Source organism: Pelobates fuscus, chromosome 7 (assembly GCF_036172605.1).
Source record: "Pelobates fuscus isolate aPelFus1 chromosome 7, aPelFus1.pri, whole genome shotgun sequence".
In the NCBI taxonomy this organism is placed as follows: domain Eukaryota; kingdom Metazoa; phylum Chordata; class Amphibia; order Anura; family Pelobatidae; genus Pelobates; species Pelobates fuscus.
This window is the reverse complement of record NC_086323.1, coordinates 65,893,541-65,914,367: the sequence shown is the minus strand read 5'-3', so window position 1 is coordinate 65,914,367 and position 20,827 is coordinate 65,893,541.

Sequence of the window (20,827 nt, the reverse complement as noted above, 5' to 3'; positions counted from 1 at the left end):
ACCCTTACTACTGCTCCTAACTCCTACTACACCTTATCCCTACACTATATCACCTAACTACCCGCTGCATTTACGCATGTCCTTATGTATGTACACATGTCTATGTGTGTGACTCTGAGGGTGTATTATGTATCTGTGTTTGTTTGTATATGTTCATCTGTAAGTGTGTGCATCGCAAAATAACTTCTATGACTGATTGCAGTCTCTATATGTGTATACTAGTGTGGCTTAGTGAGGTCTCTTACTTGAATTATTGAATCTAAAAGAAAACGTTGCTTTTGTAAAACATGAAAGTGGGATACTGTGCCATAAAATGACTAGGTCTATTTTACCTCCCAGTTCAGCCCTGACATCTACTTACAAACAGCCACACACATCATTCACAGCTACTCACATGCAGCCTCACACATCATTCATAGCTGTACACACATAACAGCTAGCATTATACATTACACACAGAAAGACACAACACACACCTAACACACAGCTACAACACTTACAGCCACCCTACACCTACACAACACACTAACCCACACCACACACCCACTCAACTATTTAATATTCATATTACTTAACATTAAATAATTACATAGGAGAAAATTTCCTGGTGCATACGCTAATGAAATGAACAAGCCTTTTGTCATGTGATCATATTGCAAACAACACATATACCGGGAGGCACATAGGGGACATGTCATTGATGCAAATTTAGCACTGACTTGGCCTTGCCTCCATCTGTCCTCACTTCAGCCATCAAATGTAGGCATAAATCACAATCTATGATATTTGATAGATAATGTTTCCTTTATTGCATTGTTATTGCAATAATGTTTTCAATGTGATACTATTCAACTTAACACTGCAATGTTAATTATAGCAATTTCTGATAAAGTGCAATAATAATATAGCCAGAGAGAGCTATAGTGCAATAAATACACCTTGTGTTCCTAGTACTATAATATCCCTTTAATCGTGTGTTCTTGGGATTATTTTGTGATTCTTGAAGATTCTGAGTTTAGCAATTTAAAACCTCTATATTGCCTGTTAGACCACTTATAGAATGATGTGGTCCTGATAAAAGATGACATTTGTCATTAACCTGTTGTGTTCCAAACTGACTTTGATATGTGTGTATGTTACATTAAGCATGCTGATATCAAACATTTTGGGTACAATGTATATGTTGTGTGTTATCACTTTGTCAATGTTATTTTGTCGTTTCTTGTCCTGTATTTGCTGTAAATAATTGTTGAGAAGAAATAATGTGCTATACTTTAATACAATAGTTTATGTAGACAAGTCCTTTCAATTTCTAAGTGAATGTGAAACTCCTTCCTTTATTATTTTGTAAAGGCACCGATGTGAAACATATGTTTTGCTGGTAACATGGCACAGCCGTTAGCGCTGCTGCTGTAGTATCTCATGGTTGAAGGTTAAGTTTCTGACACAGATAACTTAGCCTTCCAACCTTCTGAGGTTGCAAATCTTTATTCTCAATTAGATCCATCAAGACTTTTATTTTTTATTTTTTTTATTTCTTTCTCACACTCTTTCAGGAGATGTTCATTATCAGCTAAAATAGCATGTGCTACAAATACATGACATCTAATTATCAACTTAAAATGTAATTAAAAAATATTTAGTAAATACATTTCAAGTAATTTAAAGGGACTCTATAGTGTTAGGAATACAAAGTTGTATACCTAACACTAAAGAGCGCTTTGGTCCCCCTCCTCCTTCGTGCTCCCAATCTCCCCTGGGTCACAAAAAGTGGTAAAAACATTTATTCTTTTTATGTCTTTATAAAGACAAGAGCAATCACATTCCAAGCGGAGGTGCACACCTGCCTGGAAGAAGGGCTGCAGAGGAATAGGCAGAGGGGGCGATACTTGCCACGAAAGAGAACTGCAGCCTGGTCAAGTGGAAAGTCTCCAGAGAGACCCCATTGAAGCCTCGGCGATTGAGGTTAAAGCACTCCAGGGTCTTGTCAATCAGCCATAAAGAAGACTGGGCGAATGTACTCGATTAGAGTACAGGAGTGGGCTACACAGGGTTAAGCTGCTTCTAATAGCTGTCATACTAACAGCCACTAGATATGCTTCCACGGAAATAGTGGAGTAGACTCCTCTGTTTCAATTAGGTAATCTCCCTGGCAGTGCTGGGACCAATCACCTAAACAGTGACAAGGGGACAATAGCATTAGGAATACATATTTGTATTTCTAACACTATTGTGTTCCTTTAATACCTCTTGTTTAGGAGTGCACGTATTAATTTTGCCCCCCAAAAATAATGCTATCAATTACCTCTCTAATAGCCTTGCCATTTGACAGTGAGTGTTCGTTTTGGTACTACATACCATATTTTTTTACTGAAATACTTTTGCCCTACTTTGATTAATAAGTATAATAAAATAATAAGAGATGTGTACAGAATAAAAAATATTTCTGGTTCATTGATTTGTCTCAAAAATATTTTGCATATCTATTCGGTACATCTGAAATTTGGTAAAAATCTGGGGACATTCATTTATTCAGAACAGCAGCAGCTGTTCAATGAATGAACGAACGGCGCCTATCAAAATTCGTTTAGTGATCCATTTGTTCTTTCAGTCATTCGTTAATATTGCAATCAACATCAAATGCACATGTCTAAAAATAATAGTTTTAAACAAAAGCGGATAATTATAAAATATGCAACAAACAGCCACTGGCTTTTGGAATATACTAGGCCATACTAAACTAAACAGTGTTGGTGTGATATAGATCATGCTCTTCTTAAAGTGTCTCACTGTGTCTTGTGGGAAATGAGTCAAATAATAATCCAATATAATTTAAAATTTTAAGTTAATATGAGGCATTTTACATAGTAAGACAGAATATAATGAATCCACTACAAAATGTAGTTGCTATTTTTGATGTCCTATAATCTTCATGAGACATCTTTAGAGATGGAATGCATTTTGTAACCAGAGAAGGGGTATATTTATATCTCCTTTGTAGTGTAAACATGGATATAATTCCATTAACTATGTTGATGATAAAACCATTTTCTCTATCTTGTAGTATTATTGGTATATTTGTGCATGTAACTGTATCCATTGCAACATAGACTTAGAATGGGAAGAATAGATAACAATAAATAAGGTCTGAAACACTGAACTAAGTGGAAATAACATTTTGCAATAACATTGTCTGCTAATACTCAATGATCAGGCATAGCTTCCACCCAACATTGCCAGTGGAACCCCCGATTCTAAATTTTCTCACCACTCCCTCCGCATGTCATAGTTATTACACTCACTCACGGATTTACTTGACAAAGACCTTAGTGAAGGTCAAAATATTGCCCTGTAGTATTTTTTTTTGTTTTGCTCAAATAAATCTGCCTTATCTGAGCCTTGTGATTGCTTGAAGCTTTTCTCTACTATATACTATGGATTTGCTGGTTGTGCTTCAGTCAACAACCTGTGGTTCATACAAAGGAAGTGTGGTCACTCCTCTGTAGGCATGTGGATGGGGAAAATTTTCGGTTCGGTTCTACATTCTGAAATTCGGGACTTTCGCAATTTGGGACTTTCGCAATTCAGCACTTCAACACTTCGGAATTTCGGCAACTTCGGCATTCTGGAATTTCAGGACTTCGACACTTCGGGACCTCTCTTGCAGCCGCTTAGTAGATAACTCCCTAATTCCCAGGGTATTAGGGAGTTATCTACCAAAAGGCTGAAAGACCAATATTGGTCTTTCAGTCAAATTTACTAAACTAACATTCTTCATTCTTTCACTGGGTAAGTATATTAGTTCTTAGGCAATACTGTGCTTCGGCACTTCGGCACTTCGACACTTCAGAACTTCGGCAACTTCGGAACTTCGGCTCTTCAGCACTTCGGAACTTCGGCACTTCGGCAATTCAACACTTTGGAAATTCGGTAATATCGGAATTTCTTGACTTCAACCATTCGGCCATTCGGCAATTCGGCCGGTCTTTCAGCCAAATTTACTAATACTAAGTAAAAATTACTTAGTATTAGTAAATTTTGCCCCTACTCGCTATACCGGTGGGGGCCAGGGGGGAGGACATTAGGTCCCCCCCACTTATTCCAATTTATGACCCCCACCCGCAGCTCAGGGGTGGGGGCCAGGGGGTAGGACATTAGGTCCCCCCTTATTAGTATTTAGGGCCCCCACCCACCGCTCAAGGGTGGGGGCCAGGGGGGAGGACATTAGGTCCCCCCTTATTTTACTTTAGGGCCCCCACCCGCCGTTCAGGGGTTGGGGCCGGGGGGAGGGACGGGGGGACTTTTTTTTTTTTTTTTAAAGCCATAGGCTGCTCACTGTTTAATAGACATGCCCCTACTCACAGTATAGCAGGTAGGGGCATAATTAACTTATACTAAGTAATCTTTACTTATTTTTAGTAAATTTGGCTGAAAGACCAATTTAGGTCTTTCAGCCTTTTAGTAGATAGCTCCCTAATACCGTGGGAATTAGGGAGTTATCTACTTATTCATTCCTGTCATTACACTGACTGGCTAAGTAACTTACATTTTATATGAATGTATGTTACTTGATTGTTGTAAGTGTTGCAAATGCTTACAGCTGAATCCTGGCTATATTTGTATACTTTTTATTTAAAATTGTATACAGTGTAACATTCTTCATTCTTTCACTGGGTAAGTATATTAGTTCTTAGGCAATATTGTGCTTCGGCACTTCGGCACTTCGACACTTCGGAACTTCGGCAACTTAGGAACTTCAGCACTTCAGCACTTCAGCACTTCGGAACTTTGGCACTTCGGCAATTTGACTCTTTGGAAATTCAGGAATTTCGGAATTTTGGGACTTCAACCATTCGGCAATTCGGCAATTCATCTATTCGGACACTCGGAAGTACCCAAATGTCTGAACTTCCCGAAATTTGTCTTAATTTACATTCGGACCTAAACGAATTGAACATGTCTACTCCTCTGTTTTGTGATAATACAAAGTGATCAGGAAAAGCTTCCACCCAAAGTTATATAATTATTATTTATTATTATTATTTTATTATTTATATAGCGCCATCAGATTCCGTAGCGCTGTACAATGGGTGGACTAACAGACATGTAATTGTAACCAGACAACTGGACATACAGGAACAGAGAGGTGGAGGGCCCTGCTCAATGAGCTTACATTCTAGAGGGAGTGGGGTATAGTGACACAGAGGGTAAAAGTAAGGGTACGAAGTAGATTGTTAGAAAAGTATTCACTGAGGGCTTAGTAGGTAATTTTTGAAAGTTGCAGGAGAGGAGTCATGGAGGGTGGGGGTTAAAAACCTGCTAACAGTTTAATTGATATGCTTTATTGAAGAAGTGAGTATACAAAACAATGGGATACAGTAGTGTTATCTAAAATAATTAAACAAACATATTGTAATACAGTAATGGTAAGATCAAATAATACTCAGATGAAATTTAGCCTGGGCAATTAAAGGCAGAGCAACCCACTATGAGGGGCGGAGTCAGAAAGAGGGCATGTCATGTTATAACCATTGAGAAGCACATCCTCCGGACCATTTTTTTTTTGGGTGTGTGGGAGGAGTTGTGCAACGTAAGCATGCACTGTGTTTGCAAGTGACTTGTCACTCGTGGGACATCAGAGAACAAAAGTGTGACAGGGCTGTTAAAGTGTGTTGTGCATGTGTGGGGATGCTCCCTGTGGTGTTGTATGTGTTTGAAGGTTGCTTGTGAGATCGCATGTGTCTAGAGCAGACTATTTGTGTTGTATTCTGTGTGTAAAGGGGTCTGTTTGTGGCATACTATGTGTGGCTAGGAACTGTAGTGTGTGTTCGTGCTTCTAATCTGTAAAAATGTGTGTGTGCTTAGAGGACCTGTAGAGTGTGTGGGCCTAGGGGGTGTTATGTGTGCATGTATGGGCTGTACTGTGGGTGTGTGCGAGTGTATCTAGGGGCTTTAGTGTGTGTATGCATATAGGTGTTGTAGTGCACATGTGAGTGTACTGTAAATGCGGTAATGTGTGCATAAGGGGTTTAGTGTGCATGTGTGTATTGGGGTATAGTGTGTGCATTGGTGGTGTAGGGGGTGTATAGGGGTATGTGAAATCATAGGAGATATAGAATAGTGTGTGTATAGTGTGTGTGTGAATGCATATGGGGTATAGAGTGTGTGTGAGAGCAGAAGGTGTAATGTATGTGTTTATACACTGCGTGCAGAATTATTAGGCAAATGAGTATTTTGACCACATCATCCTCTTTATGCATGTTGTCTTACTCCAAGCTGTATAGGCTCGAAAGCCTACTACCAATTAAGCATATTAGGTGATGTGCATCTCTGTAATGAGAAGGGGTGTGGTCTAATGACATCAACACCCTATATCAGGTGTGCATAATTATTAGGCAACCTCCTTTCCTTTGGCAAAATGGGTCAAAAGAAAAGGCTCAGAAAAGTTAAAAATAGTGAGATATCTTGCAGAGGGATGCAGCACTCTTAAAATTGCAAAGCTTCTGAAGCGTGATCATCGAACAATCAAGCGTTTCATTCAAAATAGTCAACAGGGTCGCAAGAAGCGTGTGGAGAAACCAAGGCGCAAAATAACTGCCCATGAACTGAGAAAAGTCAAGCGTGCAGCTGCCAAGATGCCACTTGCCACCAGTTTGGCCATATTTCAGAGCTGCAACATCACTTGAGTGCCCGAAAGCACAAGGTGTGCAATACTCAGAGACATGGCCAAGGTAAGAAAGGCTGAAAGACGACCACCACTGAACAAGACACACAAGCTGAAACGTCAAGACTGGGCCAAGAAATATCTCAAGACTGATTTTTCTAAGGTTTTATGGACTGATGAAATGAGAGTGAGTCTTGATGGGCCAGATGGATGGATTGGTAAAGGGCAGAGAGCTCCAGTCCGACTCAGACGCCAGCAAGGTGGAGGTGGAGTACTGGTTTGGGATGGTATCATCAAAGATGAGCTTGTGGGGCCTTTTCGGGTTGAGGATGGAGTCAAGCTCAACTCCTAGTTTCTGGAAGACACCTTCTTCAAGCAGTGGTACAGGAAGAAGTCTGCATCCTTCAAGAAAAACATGATTTTCATGCAGGACAATGCTCCATCACACGCGTCCAAGTACTCCACAGCGTGGCTGGCAAGAAAGGGTATAAAAGAATAAAATCTAATGACATGGCCTCCTTGTTCACCTGATCTGAACCCCATTGAGAACCTGTGGTCCATCATCAAATGTGAGATTTACAAGGAGGGAAAACAGTACACCTCTCTGAACAGTGTCTGGGAGGCTGTGGTTGCTGCTGCATGCAATGTTGATGGTGAACAGATCAAAACACTGACAGAATCCATGGATGGCAGGCTTTTGAGTGTCCTTGCAAAGAAAGGTGGCTATATTGGTCACTGATTTGTTTTTGTTATGTTTTTGAATGTCAGAAATGTATATTTGTGAATGTTGAGATGTTATATTGGTTTCACTGGTAAAAATAAATAATTGAAATGGGTATATATTTGTTTTTTGTTAAGTTGCCTAATAATTATGCACAGTAATAGTCACCTGCACACACAGATATCCCCCTAAAATAGCTATAACTAAAAACAAACTAAAAACGACTTCCCAAAATATTCAGCTTTGATATTAATGAGTTTTTTGGGTTCATCGAGAACATGGTTGTTGTTCAATAATAAAATGAATCCTCAAAAATACAACTTGCCTAATAATTCTGCACTCCCTGTAGAGGTACAAAATATGTGAGTGCAGGTGGTGTAGTGTATATTAAGGGTGTATAGAGTGTGTTTAGTGTGTGTGTGTGTGTGTGTTTGAGTGCCAAGGGTGTAGTGTGCATGTAAAGGATGTAGAGTGCGTGTAGGGTTTTTGTGTGTAAGTGCAGGAGGTGTAGTGTGCATATAGGGGTATAATGCGTGTGTAGTGTGTTTGTGTGTTAGTGCAGGGGCTGTATTGTGAATATAGAGGTTTAAAGTATGTTTAGTGTGTTAATGCAGGGGGAATTGAGAGAGTTTGTGTACTTGTGTGCTAGTGCAGGGGCTGTAGTGTGAATATAGGGGTACTGAGGGTGTGTAGTGTGTTTGTGTAAGTATGTGAAGGGGTAAAATAGGGGCTTACCATGGCAACCGTCTGATGATATTGGCGCTCGCGAGAAGAAAGAGACTGTCTGCCCTGCATGCCAGGACTCACTGACCGATCGCCCCTCATGTCAATGAGGTGACAGAGTTCCCTCCTAGGGCGGGTGCTGCCCTACATGGGCAGGCAGGGGAGATCCATTGATCTCTCCTGCCGGCCTCGGACCATGCCCGTCGTGGTCCACCTGACATTTGCCCAGTTTGCCCGATGACCAGTGCGGGCCTGGATGAATTACACTTACAAGCATTTGAGATCAAAAGTGCTTCATAGGTGCCTCCCATGAAGACATTCCTCCCAGCTCTGACATTATCACAGGGTGCCCGGTTGCGTTGTTTAAGTGCCGCAGCGCTGACCAGACCCCCTGGTAATACATTGTCATCGGATGGCCCTAAGAGCATGAGCCGACCGATGGACCCTTGAACACGCGGCCCAGGCCCGCAACACGTGGCCGGCATGCACTCCGTTCACAAGGGTCAGCAGGATGGCCGAGCCCCCTGGAGTGACAGGCCTGGTCGCAGCAGCGACCCCTGCAACTGCGGTGGGTCCGCCACTGAGTACAGTCTATTTTGCCCCACACACGTACAGCCTCTATTTCCACAACATTACAACTATTATTCCCCCACAGACACTATCCTCCTCCTGCATACTCACAGTGCAGCCCGTATCCTATACATCCACTACAGTTTCTAGTCTTTACATGCTCACTATAGTCCCTATTCACAAACTCACTACAGCTGCCTGTCCCCAATCACACACTGCTTGCCCTATCCAGTCACACACTAGACTGTAAATGACCCCATCCACTCAAACACATGCAAGGACAATCCCACATGCACATAACACCACAGGAAGCCTATCCCACACACACAACACCACAACCAGCAAAATACATACAGCACGACATGCAGCCTCTCCTCCAAGCACACATACACACTCTATGCTCTTTCAGCTCTGTCCCTCATTTGTCCTCTGCTGTCCCACTGATGGGGACACCAGAAGCAAGTAATACACAAATGCAAAACAATAATTTTATTGCATTTGCTTGCACCTGTGTTAAGCAACCAGAGCACAATTTCTTCATGTCATAGCTGAACAGGGCTCTGCGAATGGGATGCCCACTTTTAAGGGTGCATGTGTGCCAATGACGACACGTCACGTTCCCTCCTATTAGGCTGCTCTGTCTTAAAATGTGTTGAGTTTTTGTCCCAGTGGAGTCCTGTAGATGAGAAATAATGGTATAAGATACCTAAATCCCCATAATTTACTGTAAAAGAGAATGTTTCTAACCGTGTTAAGTGTTACACACAGCAGTATATGTGCTAAACATAATCATTCCTTGCTATATCTCCCACGACATGCTGCACATGTCTTCGATTACATAAACAAAGCACAAAACAATTATTACAATTGACTGGTTTTATAGGGAATGTTTATGTCAGTATTGAATATGAACAATCACTTCCTGTATTGATTTACTATGTAGCACATATTTTCCAATTTGATACATACAGATTTATGAAGAAGCAATACAGACCTCTAGGTAAATTTGGAAAAGACATTGGTGAGGCCCTTGGGGACATTCCGGTGGCATATGTCCAACACCAGAGGGCAGAGATAATGAACAATCGTGTTTTATCTCACAGTGAAATGTCATGGATACATCATGATTTTCTTATAACCTAATAATGTTGGATATGAGCTAACATCGTGAAAACTGCTAGTAGCTGCGGCTTGTAGAAGTCTTTTATTGTTGTGTATGCAACTAAATTGAAATATCTTTCACTTGAAATATTGACTTTAATATCTCATTTGAAAAATTCATGAAGCCTTTGATGTTAAATCCATACTCAATTTAGCCAAATGCCATTAGAATATGCAATACGCCTGAATACGGGGGAACATTATTGTCTGTGTTTCTGCAGAAGAATTACATTTTATGACTATAAAGTCAAGATCTTTTTGGATTTTGTGCAGGAGGTAAAGAAAGAGGAAGGCGGCACATTAGGAGCGAAATGAAAAGTGGTATTGATTAGACTCACATTTCCCTACTCAGCTTCATGTCTTAAATGCACTGAAATAAGGCTCCGCCACAGCAAGCAACAATACCCTGTAATGAATGGAACAATCTTTAGAAAATTAGTGTACAAGATCATGATGGAGCACAGATGTTGCTCTTGGTAACACCATTAATGTTCTCTTTTTTTCCCATCTTTTTTTATTTTTATTTCTATAACTACATTTACATATATCTCTTTTTATTTCCTAATAGTTTCATAATAAATGAAAAAAACAACAATGGATGGTGATTTCATAAAACATGCAACTTTAAGATTGTCGAAAGAGGTACATTGCAAAGTGAAATTTGTACTACAGATATCCTTCAGAATTGCATTTCTTAAATGACTCACGAGAAAAGTGTTTCTGAAAAAAAAAAAAACAGGCTTTCAGCAAATTAATTTTTTTCCACTAAAATGCAGACTGACAAATGTCGCAAAATGCTTTGAGTGCTAATAGAATGGTATTTGCCTTTAGTAATTTATGAGTACTTCCCACTCAGCTATCGATCAAGTTTAAAAAAGTAAACGCCATTAACGTTTTAGACAATAATGGCTCTTGAAAATGTTGATTTTTATCACTACATTCGCTGATGTCACTGATCTTTTTTTTTTTTTTTTTTTTAATGAATGCACTGGGGGATGGAATTTTTAATTTTTTTTTAAATAAAATTTGTTCAATGTACTTTGCACTATGCAATCTCAAGGTTCCTTTAGGTTCCGAAGATCTTCCTTTCTCTGATTATGTGCAGTAGACAGATCATACTTTTAAAGGAACAGTGCAATATTCTCTTCCGAAGCCATAACATTGGAGCAGGAGATTTAAATGTCTTAAAAAGGCTCTGTTATTCTTAGATCCAGTAGCTCAGTATAATAAGGCAATTCCTTCTGCATATCTGCATGGTACATATCTGCATGGATATGTACCAACAGGATTAAGTGAAGCCCTATAAGTTATGATTTTATTTATTCTGTTTAGCTGCTTTATTTAGTTCCGATCACCCAATGACTTTATTTTAGTTCCACTATATCATCATCGCATGTGGGGTTTCTGATCATTCTTGTATAAAAGACACACTGTAAAGTGCTTGGTTGGAGTATTTAGGCTAAAAGTGATCTAGATAAGGAAAGTCATGAATTCAATACTGACCCCAGTCGTCTTCTTGAGGTCATTGAGTACACACTACTGTACATGCAGTCTAAGTCAGCTGTTTGTCAAGTTCATGATATCAGATTCAAAGTAGTATAAGACATGAGTGTTTTCGAGGAGACACAGTTTAAACCTTCCAAGGATCAGGTACTAAAATAAATTATGAGTTACCTAAGTGATATCAAACACATGGAGTTTACTGCAGTTTTAATCCCACAATTAAAGACATTAAGGAAAAAAAAAGTCTGAGAATTTGTGTATTAGTAATGTAATTTTAGATACATAAATTATTATTTGTAACATTCTAAAAACATGGGTATTGGTATTATCTGCGCTAATCAAGGGCTGGAATATTAACGAGTCAGTAGAATTTCCACAGTATGATCTCGAGCTGCTTAAATTCAATGAAGAACTGAAATCAATTGATCAGCGTCCCAGAGCACCATTTGGCTTTCTTTGCTTAATTATTATTGAAAATAAATAAAAAAAACAGCATAATTTTTCCATACAGTAAATCATATTATGGAATATTTGTTTTAAATAACAAAAATACACGTGGATATCTGCCCAGTAAATTGTTAAAGCTAAAATAGTCTAAATTATGATAATCTTTAATGTTGAGTAACCCTCAGAAAACCTGTATTAATATTCCTCAATCTCATTAATTATTTAAAAAGCAAACATTTATATATTTACAGCTATTTATTATGTTTGGCTTCATTTATTTAATTTATTGTAATACTATGTAAACGCATCAGCTACTGATTATGTGGCGTGGTTTTCCGTTATAAATTATTGAAAGCTAAGTGGCAGAACTGTGGGGTGCTCTCAAGCTATTAATATTTAGGTTCTTGCTGCTGTTCTTGTCCTGGCAATTTATTGTATCCCCTCAATTCTTTCATACATGGTTTTTAGGCTTTCACCCCCTCTTCCATATCTAATATTTTTCCCTCATTGACATCCATTTTTACTCCTATTGCCCCAACATACATTTATACCTTTTCTTTCTCTATCTAGTAGACCTAGACTCTTACTTCTTCCAGAATTATCCCATGACTTCTGATCATATTCTCGTTTACTCGATTCTTTTGATCAGGACACCTGTATAATTGATGAAACAAAAATAAAAGGGGTCCAGGCACTCCTTGGTTCAATACAGGCACTTTTATTGGAACCGCAGCAACGTTTCGACCGTGAGGTCTTTGTCAAGCTTTGTCAAGCTTGATAACAGTGCCTGTATTGAACCAAGGAGTGCCTGGTTTCATCAGTTATGGGAATCTGGTGTTTGGTTCTGGTACAGTAAGCACCCTGGCTCTGCTTGATGGGAGTGAGTGCAGTTCCATATATTTCTTAAAGGACCTGTATAATTAATGTCACCACAAAGTTACACCAAGAATGCTATTCAGTAACTGGCATATGTTGGTAACAACATTTAATAAGAGGTTCTGGCTTTAGTGCAAGCACTCCATAGAAAATCATACAAACCACAAATCTGGGGGGGGGGGGGGGGGGCAGAGCCTGTCAGCTGAGCAGACCAGACGTGCATTGTCTGAGCTCCTCTGCCTGGACCTGAAAAACAGAGCATACTCCACAGCCGCTAGCCCCTACTCACTGGACTCCCCAGACAATAAATAAAAGCTTGTCCCACAAAAGGTGGGATAAAGACTCAATAGCATGAAGAAAATGAGAAACAGGGAATGCAATATGCAAAAAGAAAAAAGAGAAACAAAAAGACGGCAAGATGCACAAAATGATGGCAAGATGCACAAAAGGGGCAAAGGATAGTTAAAAATAGGCAAAAGGGGGACTAATGGACGCATAGGTGTAGACGAATTTTGGGGGCGGCAAAATGCATCTTTGTCTGTGTAGACAAAAATCCTTGCACCTGCTCTGTTTCCCGTCAGTGTGGATCAGAACCCCTAGAGCAGTCACTGCTTCTAGTTCTAAAGAGTTTATTGACTATTCTTCTGAGGGACAGATTAACATAGGGACTGATGGAGCTGACGCTCCAGGCCTAAGCCCATTGAATAAGCCCCCTGCTTAAAAAAACAAAAAATTATTTCTTTTTTTTACAACTCTTCACATGCTCTTGCATTGTGCAGATGAGACTAAATATGGAAACTTAAAAGGGATCTAGTAGAACAAACATTGTGTGGATTGGTTAACAATGAAATTAGTTAAGAAGATAAGTGGACAAGTGAGTGCTAGGGGAATGTCCCAAGAAATCATAGAGCAAGCGTATCATTAGCATTTGTGCCAAGATCAGGGCACTGTCTGCATATCACACCCTCAGTTGGCCAATCTACATGATTGGCGGGCAACCTAACATGCATTCATGCTAGGATGACCTTCCAATTCTTCTGGTTATGTCCGCCTCTTTTGGAAGTTCCAGTTATGTATTTGAGTTGTGTCCTAACCTTTTACCCACCCTAGACCTTCGCTAGACACTGCTGTTAGAGGTAGGGATTGGCTTGAGAGATGAATGCAAGAGATTAGTATAATTTGTGTGTTTTCTTTAGCTGCATCCTTTGAGTTCCTCAAGGATCACGTCCACCAAATTCACGATGCAATCCATAGAATTATGTAATTAGGCCCACCATAATTGTCAGCACCAGGCCCAATTGATTCTTAATCTGTCCCTGATCTCAGTGCAGCAGGGTTACCAGCTTTGAAATACCTACAGAATGCTTTATTATATGTGTCAGCTGAATATCAGCTGTGATTTCTCACTCTGAAGAAGGGGCTCGGATCATCACATGAAGCGTAGAAGACTCCTTTAGACTATTGCACTGAGATCCTGTTGCTGGAAGGGGAAATCAAACAATAGAAAATGAAAGTAACAAATGTTTGGGAATTACACTCCTTAGGATGCTCAGCTAGTTGGCTAAGCATCATGGGAAATATAGATTTAGAAATGCCTCAGACCCTTTGTTGAATAGAAGCTATAAGGAATTGAGGTGGTGTGGCGAAACCGACCTCGCCACGTGTCCTTGGAGGGGGCTGATTGCCCGCCTCTTGCCTTTGGACTATGGACCAGACTTTATGGGAATGTGATACCCCAGATAGCTATACCATGGAGCCTATTCATATAATGAAAGACTATGGGAAAGACTTTAGCTCCATGGCAATTGTACTGTGTGAATAGGATCTGCGCGCTATTCGGTAGTTTTGTGCGCTCAGATCCCAGCTATCTGGGGATATGTGAAATGTCTGTGTGTTATGGATAAAAAGTAACTTTCTGTATTTTAAAGTGTTTTATGTCTTTCTGTAACCATGTGGTTAATGGAGTCTGTCTCTGTGCTGGGAGGTAATTGGATTACTTCTCCAGCACAGAGAAGGCCCTGTAAAAACAGTCTGAGCTGGAAAGCTAGGGGTTTTAAAATATACTTTACTAACTTTTGAACCCCTGGTCTGATCCATGCCATTTTTTAATATGTTGTTCCCCTGAATGGATTGATTGTGGATATGTATTTTTATGTGAATGTGATGTATGGTTTTAGAGTTAGGAAAGTTGTGTAAAAGTATATTTTAAACTGTATGCATAATGGGATTATGTGTCACACTAAGGGGAGGGGATGTGTGGGAGGTAACATCTATGTCATTGGTTCTTTTATGCCTCCCCCTGGGTGTGGCCTGCATGTGTGAGTTGGAAATAAAGGCCAGGCTGGATGAGCCAGTCCTCAGTTCCTGTTTAACCCTCAAAATGAAGTGTCGTCTCGTTCTTGGGGGGAATTGGATTGTAAGCTGACTGCCAGGAGTGTAAGCGGATTGTATGCTTTTCTTGTTCAGCTGTTCCAGTTCAGAGTGTTATCTTGTATCCAGTTCGGGAGTTTGGTGTTCTGCAGTAGCTGTGCCTGTCTCTCAAAAAGGGGATTATCGCCTAAACTGGGTTTTAACCTCTTGTAAGTGAAACGGTCCGTTACAGGTGGTTTTTAAAAGTACACTCTAAGTGCCATAACCACTTACTGTACCATGCAACTTTTGTACTTTGAGTTGCTGAGATGCATTTCGTGAAATTTGTGTTATACACTTTTTGAGTGATTTTACAAAACAATGACAACCAAAGTCTGGCCCCTTCTCTCCTCCAAGATAAGTGGAATTTCACTTACCTGTTTACATTTTAATAATAATGATAGGTTGTAAACATTTAAGTGCCTTAGTGCACAAAATGAGTGTAGAGGGTGTGGGGGAGTGCTTTTTTTTTTAAATGCATGTTTCAGTCACCTATCACAGCAATAATGATAAAAATAGAAGAAAAAAAAAACACTTTCTAATTGATAAGACAGGCTCAAGTACTTGATATGCATCTGTAGGCTAATGGTAATTTGGCCCTCATACTAGATGTGTAGAGAAGGGAATCATAAAACAAAAACTAAACAAAAAAAAATGAATTGCTAATGCTTTATAATAATATTCATTTATATGCAAGTAGGCATGTAAAATCCAGAGTAACAAATGAGGTATATAAACATACAATGTCGAACGAATAGAGCATGTGTTGCTACTGGAAATCATTTATAGCATATTACATTCTATTACCGAGATTCCCTGCTTCTCTATCACCCAAATGGATTCAATGACAAGTCTGCTCATGTGGAACAACCAGGTAAAAAACGGTGATCTGTTCAGCCCGAGTTATTAAAGAAATTGGTTCCTTTTTTTTTTTTTTTTTTTTTTTCATTCCATGTCATTGTAGTTTCAGCTATTTATTTGTTCAATAAACAGTTTGGTATAGCCTAGGAAATAATGAATATTGATTACTGGATCGATCACTTATTAAGAAACAGACTAAGGGAAATTATTTATCCAATCAATTCTAATTTTTTATTTGTTATTTATATTTTCCAATTGCATTTCCTTTTCCCTCGGGCACAGAACTAATGTGTAAAGAGAGAGGCAAAATTAAACGATAGAAAACTTATTTTTACGACAACGCAAATAAATACATATTCGGATTTTAATAGAGAAAGTGTTAAGATGATAATATGAGTCACAGGACGAGCCCCATGTGGACCTTCTTGTGGATATATCTCAATTTTCTCTCATTCAGAATATAATATGCTGCAAAATCTAGTGGTATACTTCCACTAAGAGGGATGCAATTAAGCATGGCTTGACATATTTAATGATAAATAAGACACAGCTAATGAAAATAAATTAGTTAAAGGGTGATCTTATTGCAGTAGGACTACTCACATTCAGTATGTGCAGAAAGTTGTGTTGCACTTTTTAATAGGTTTCAGATCAACACTTTCTTCGCTACGGAGTCCTGTTCAAAAATACAGCATATGCTTGAAACATGAATTGCATAGCTAGCATAGAAGATTAAAAAAAAAATATGTAGAGACTGCTAATTAAGTATTTCTAAAAAAAATTCTATACACAATAACATTTTATAAATGTGTACAATTTGAAGTTTTCATATATTCATCAAGCCAATGCAGATATATTGACGTATGAAAGTAAATTATCTCATATAGTAAACATAGTTTCTTTATCTGAATAGAGGGACATGTAAGGGGCTATGTTTTTGCTTTTATTTTGTTTTACTTTGCATTGTATTGAAAAAGACTATCAGATATTCACAGAATCTGATGAGAAGGGGCTAAAGCTACTGGAGCCATTTAACCGATGCAGTGCCAGAACTCCTTCTGTTGCTGGGTTATTTCCCTAAACTGGGTGTCTGCTCGTAAAAACTGTAAGAATAAGTACCTGTCATCACCTAAGAAGTGTTACCTCTTTGTTTTTCTCTCTTTGTCTCTGAGAAGCAAGAGTTAAAGGGACACTATAGTCACCAGAACAACTACAGCTCATTGTATTTGTTCTGGTGAGTAGAATCACTCACTTCAGGCTATACCCAGTAAACACAGTTTTTTTCAGAGAAAATGCAGTGTTTACATTACAGCCTAGGGACACCTCCAGTGGTCACTCTTCATATAGCTGCAAGAGATTCTTCCTGGAACATTGTTGCACAGTGTGCAGCACTGGCATTCAGTCTCTCCACCCTCTCCATGGGAACACTGAACTTCCCTCGTAGAGATGCATTGATTCAATCATTGAATCATAGAAGAAAAACTACCACAACAAGAGGACATAGTCTTAAATTAGAGGGGCAAAGGTTTAAAAATACTATAAGGAAGTATTACTTTACTGAGAAGGTAGTGGATGCATGGAATAGCCTTCCAGCTAAAGTGGTAGAGGTTAAAGGATCACTATGGGCACCCAGACCACTTCAGCTCAATGAAGTGGTCTGGGTGCCAGGTCCATCTAGTGTTAACCCTGCAGCTGTAAGCATAGCATTTACACTAGGGTTAATCCAGCCTCTAGTGGCTGTCTTACTGTGCTTCTCACTGCGCTTCCATGCTTCTCACTGTGAAAATCACAGTGAGAAGACGTTGACGTCCATAGGAAAGCATTGAGAAATTATTTCCTGTGGACTGTTTGAATGCGCGCGCCTCTTGCCTTGTATGCGCATTCGGTGCCGACATTGACAGAGGCAGGAGAGTTTCCCAGCGCTGAGGGAGCCTGTTGCTGGAGAAAAGTAAGTGTTTAACACATTCAACCCCCTTCAGCCCAGCGGGAGTGGGACCCTGAGGGTGGGGGGGGACCTAAAGACCATATAGTGTCAGGAAAACGAGTTTGTTTTCCTGGCACTATAGTGGTCCTTTAACACAGTAAAGGAGTTTAAGCATGCGTGGCTATCCTAGCTATAAGATAAGGCCATGGACTAATGAAAGTATTTAGAAAATTGGACAGACTAGATGGGCCGAATGGTTCTTATCTGCCGTCACATTCTGTTTCCATGTAATCTCAGCAAATCCAATGGGAAAGCATTGTGATTTTCTCAGATCATCACTTCTGATGATGTCAGCCAAGGAGGCAGATTAGGTGCAGAAACAGCACCAGCAGACTGGGATAAATATAAGAGTGTACTCAGAGGTGTAACTGGAAACCACGGGCCCCGGTGCGAAAATTGCCCTGGGACCCTCCCATACATCTACCTCCTACTCTACACGTCCCCACCCCTCCACACATGCAGACAAACAGATACACATGCAGACACATACATACAGACACACACACACACATACACACAGACACATGTAGAGACACACACACACACAGACATATACACACACGTACACTCACAGACACACACTCAAAGACACACACACACTCAGACACACACACACTCACAGACACCCACAGACACACACATACACACACCGAGACATGCATACACTTACATACACTCAGACACACACATACTCAGACACACACACACTTACACAGACACACACACACACTTACAGAAATACACATTCAGACACACACATACACTTACAGACACATACATATTCAGACACACACACTCACAGACACACACACACACTCACAGACACACACACACACACTGAGACACACTCAGACACACACACACTCACAGACACACACACATACACTCAGGCACACACATTCAGACACACACATATACTTACAGACACATTCAGAAACACACGTACATTTACAGACACACACAAATTATTAATATTAAATGTCCACCCAGCCTCTGTACCTGGAGAGCTGGCGTGGATCTGTCCCTGGGGTCCAGTGCGGCGGGCAGCAGTGTGGCTTCAGTGGGGCTTCAGTGGGGCTTCGGCTTCAGTGCGGCGGGCGGCAGAGTTCCTGTCAGACACGGTGAGGGAGCTGTGTTCTCTCTGCTCTGCTCCCTCGCGGACTGTCTACTGATGCTGGGAGCTGATGCGAGGGAGCAAAGCAGAGAGAACACAGCTCCCTCGCCGCGTCTGACAGGAACTCTGCCGCCCACCGGGGGGTTCCATTAGGTGGTCAGTGGGCGACCTCTTGGGCCCCCCTATGACAGGGGGAACACGGATTGGGCGGCATCTAGGCAGCCCATGATCACAGGGGTTGTGGCTGCGACCGTGATAGATGCGCCACTGAGTGTACTATATTTAGAGGGGCTAGAGAGTGTTTTTAGTATACTGGGTCAGGAATACATGTGTTCCTGACCATATAGTGTTCCTTTAATTTAGGTTTAGATGCTGATCACATCCCAATGTATGTAGTAAAATGTAGCATACAGAGGATATTAATTTAACCCCTTAACCCCTTAAGACCGGAGGGCGTACTATTACGTCCTTTTAAAAGCGGCTCTAAACGCCGCCGGACGTAATAGTACGCCCTCCGGTTTTTAGTAACTTACCCGGTCGCTGGCGGTCCCACGCCGGCGATCGCGGTTGGGGGGACTCCCAGGGAGCCCCCCGCGGCACGTCCGCCCTCCAGGAGCCCTCCCGGCCATGTGAGAGTGAGGTCCTTGCGAGGACCTCACAATCACATGGCCGGTATAGCTGCCTGCTGCATTGCCAGCAGGGGGACCAACTGTAATGACAGTTGGTCCCCCTGCTGGCTGAAAATCAAATAAAAATTTTTTAAAACAGTGTAAAAATAAATAAATTATATACTTAGATCATATATATATATTATATATATATGATCTAAGTATATATATACACATATACATACACACACATACACTGTCTAGGTGTATTTTAATATTAATATATATATATAATTATATATATATATATTAATATCAAATTACACGTAGACTGATACTGATTAAATATATATATAATTATTGTTATATATATATTTATAAATAATATAAAAAAATTAATATGTAAATACGTAAAAAAATTAAATAAAAAAAATAATTAAAAATAAAATATTAAAAAATATATAGATGTGTTTTATTTCGTTCTAACTGTATTCTGATATTAATATATATATATTTATATCAAAATACACTTATAACGAAATAATATATATATCTATATACATAAATATATACGTATATATCACTACATATATACCTATATATAAATAAAAATATTAAAAAAATATATATATATATATATATATACGTATATATACACATATGTATATATATACATATATTAATTCTACACATATATTTATGTAATAATTTTACATAATTAGGTATCCTAATTAATTACAATTAGCGGGACCTGCCTGACCACCCATGCCGAAAGTATAGGGAATTTAATTTGCTAGCACTATATTTAACCCTATAACTTTCCAAGACACCATAAAACCTGTACATGGGGGTACTGTTTTACTCGGGAGACTTCGCTGAACACAAATATTAGTGTTTCAAAACAGTAAAACATATCACAGCGATGATATTGTCAGTGAAAGTGAAGTTTTTTGCATTTTTCACACACAAACAGCACTTACAGGGACGATATTATTGCTGCAATACTTTTTACTGTTTTGAAACACAAATACTTGTGTTCAGCGAAGTCTCCTGAGTACAACAGTACCCCTCATGTACAGGTTTTATGGTGTTTTCAAAAATTACAGCGTCAAATATAAGGCTTGTGTTTAATTTTTTTCACATTAAAATTCGCCAGATTGCTTACGTTGCCTTTATGACCCTATGG